Genomic DNA, 3,842 nt, shown 5'->3' on the forward strand with positions numbered 1-3,842 from the left:
TTCCCCTTGAATAATGAAAGGCTGAGATGCAGTGTACCACCACTCGTGGGCATCTCCCTCTAGCATATAAACAGAATACAACAGCCTCTGGGGATCCTGACACTCCATAACCTGAAAGATTTTATCCATACCCCTCAACCAAGTAGTCACTACCTTCGGGTCCCTTGACCCCTGAAATGATGGCGGCTTGTGCTTTCTAAAAGAGATGAGCCTCTGCTCATTAGTACCTGCAAACACTTGCCCAGCAATCCCAGCAGACTGAGCAACCACAGAAGGATCCACAGAAGGATCTGGAACATAGGTGGGATCAGTAGTGTGATGACTAGCCTCTGTCGAATGATGACTAGCCCCACTCCCCTCATGCTGAGGAGTAACAGATGGCGTACGGGTAGCAGTATCCGTAGTCGTATATGGAAGAGCATTCAGAACTGCATCCCTCCAGTGCCGAGCCCTGTCTGTACATGTAACACCTCTGAGGAATCTCATTCATAGTTCACAGAGGCAACACAAGATACAGCATCATACTGCTCTGATTATTTTTCATTGTTAACAAACTATTTTTATCACTTACGTTACTTATTATAAGTTACTAAGGAGTTCCCATAAACTCACTTAGCCAATTTCCAACTTTACGTTTTACACCAATTCGAATATGTTACACTCTAAGTTTTTCTGCGACCAAACAGATCGCAACCAACCCTACTTCTCAGATTATATCTTTGTGTTACTTAATTCCCTTTTTAACAAGCTAAAATACGCTCAATTCGGAGCTCATTTGCTCCGGTTATCGCCGTTTGAAGTTGGATAAGCAATTAGCCCAAACAACCCCAAAAACAGCCCAAACCACTCACTTTGCCCGAATTACTGCACTCAATCGACTCAACCATTTGCTCTCAAATTTTTATCCTACAAACTAGACATCTCAAACTTCATTTTGATATATCACACGCTTAATTTGACGGAGAAACAAAGCGGGAATTAATTTCCCAAATCCGGTCCAGAATCTGCCTCAGGTGCAGGGGCACATGGGCAGTCCGTGTTTCTCTATTTATTTCAGGCCGAAGATCAACCCAGAATTTCCTCAAATTTTGACACAAGGTAGAGGACATCTCAACCTTCAAAATGACGTATGGCACGTCCCTAGGGGACCTCTATAGAGGGAGATATGCTCTTCCGAAGTTCGCCTAAAATCTGCCAATTCTACAGAAAATTCGCCAGAGTTTCCTTTGTTTTTCCAATAATCCCAAATTTGTAAAAGATCATTTAAAACCTCAATGTACCTAATAAACACATGATAATACAGTAATAATCCAATGGGTGGCACACACAAGGACCAACAACGCCTTGGGGCACTTACAACCCAATCCAGTGTATAGTTATTAAACATAGAGTCCATATTAATCATTCTTAAGTAGTTGCAATCACTAACACCTTTTTCATGCATATTTCCATCATACATATTATCATAACCTAAAATAGGCCTAAGGCCCTTCCATCATAATTAGACATGCATCAATACTATTACAATATGGCTTTACAAATTACAACTTGAAACTAAAACTTCAAATTACATTCTTCTAAAATTTCAACTTAATTTAAAAGACAACATAACCAAATACATCACTACTAGACTTAGGCAAAATGGCATGAACAAGATGCTAATGAAGCTACTAATAAATACAAATGACATGTTCATGCCCTAAGTCTAGCCTAGGCCACACGGCCAACAAAATGCAAAATAAGAAACGCTCCATCGCTCACTCTGCGGGCCTCTTGCCCGAGGCTCCTGCTCCACTGCTACCTCCTGAAATAAATGCCCCGAGACGGGGTGAGATATACGAATATATCTCAGTAACCAAGAGGTTCTGGAGAAAACTCCACCCAATGGTTCACTTCGATGCATATCAATAGAATACAACAACCACTTTGAAAACGGGATATAGCATGGGATTTAGAGAAGGGGGAATATAAAGAAAACAAAATACGACGATACGGGATGGTAACCCCAATTCCACGTACGCCCTCGGCATATATAAGCCTATGGGTATCATCCAAGGTGTGTTCACAGAAACCACAACCATGATGCCCAAACCAACCAAAACGCCAAAGACATTCCTAGTGTGCTCCTACCCGGATCACACACCATGACCGCAGTCAACTGGAACTCCCTCCTGGAGACCTATCCAGCGGAAGTCCGAAAATGCCCGAAGGCTAATAAAACTGTCTACTGGCCAGAGACTCGGTACATAAGTACCCATAGCAATAATGCATGCATGCTCATGTGTTCTATACTATTCATACACACTTCCTACCGTTGCCATCAACTGGCAAGGTGGAACAGAAAAGGGGAACAAGCCCCAGTACCAAGAGGTTACCTTAATTTGCGTTTCCACAAGCTCCGCAGCAGCTTATCCCTCAACTCGGTACACAGCGGAATGCCTACACAGAGGACATTCCCAATCACTCTCAGTTCAACCCATACACGTTAATTTATAATTACACATGTAATGAACCAATTTCTTACCTCAATCCACTTGGTCCCGGACCAAGGGCAATTCACTGATTCAAGATTCGGGATTCAGGTCGACGTACGGCAACCTATACAATAACGTACATCCATCAGTACTCGTCAAATAGTATCAAAACGCAAAAACACAAAAATCCTCCCCATCCTCCCTTGATGGTTCGGCCATTGTAGTGTAAATGTGAGATTTATTTTTCTAAATTTTCTTTCTCATTTTGTTACGTCTCATTAGGTTGTCAATAGGCCGGTTCAAGTGCCGGTTCGTCATTTTCGCGTCGAATTACATCAAAACGCGAAAATCGCCAAATCACCCCTTTTCCCCTTGGAGGTTCGGCCATGTAGGTGTAAATTTGAGATTTATTTTCCTAAATTTTCTTTCTCATTTTATAACACTCCCTTAGGTTGTTTAGAGGCTAGTTCAATCGTCGTTTTTCCGTTTTTCGACATTTACGCATCGTTTTGCGAAATATTTCATTCTGGGCTCATTTAGGTCTCTAACACAATTCATTTTTCTCCATTGATTCAAACACTCTCCAAGCACAACACAACCCATCTAAGCACCATATAACTACACAAATCATTATCCAATTCATTTTTCAACATCAATTCCTCAATCTTTCCTCAAAGAATCGAATTTTAACCTATGGCATTCCAAGGAATTTCCATACAACTTTAATCATTCCAACCTTCATACAACCTATTATATCATCATACCATCATGCCACAATTCATCAAACAAGTCTCAACACCAAAATTCACAAGTCCAAAATCATGATCATCAAATTTTTCTAAGTTAAATTCATCAATTTTCACCAATAAATTTCATCGCATTTCTAGCTCTAATACATCATTCTAACACATTATCATCTAATACACATTTTCAAATTGAGCTCTCTAACACAACACATCATCAAATCAAGCTTTAGGTTTCCAAAAATTCAATCACAATTAAACCATGTAAATGGGATGGAAACATACTCACAACAAAGGCTAGAAGCTAACCCAAGACTCCTCCAAGCAATGGAAGATCAAAAAGCTCCATGGACAACCATTTTTTCTCCAAAATTTCGTGGCTGTAAATGGCCAATATCTCCCCAAATACACGGTTTCAAGGCTCAAGAGTGGTACCAATGTGTTTAGAAGGTTGTTTCCAACAAATTTCAACACAAAAATCACTTGATTTGGTTAAGAAATGATCAAGTTATGGTGAAAAGAAAATTTGAATGCAAATGGGGTTTTTGGGGGAGGGGGCTGCGGGTTTCATGAAGAAGAAGGGAGGAAAGTGATGCATGAATAGTGCCAAGCACATGTGGCTTAA

The sequence above is a fragment of the Gastrolobium bilobum genome, unplaced genomic scaffold (genome assembly GCF_033153095.1).
Source record: "Gastrolobium bilobum isolate Gb01-03AN ecotype WA unplaced genomic scaffold, APGP_CSIRO_Gbil_v1 utg33417, whole genome shotgun sequence".
NCBI lineage: Eukaryota > Viridiplantae > Streptophyta > Magnoliopsida > Fabales > Fabaceae > Gastrolobium > Gastrolobium bilobum.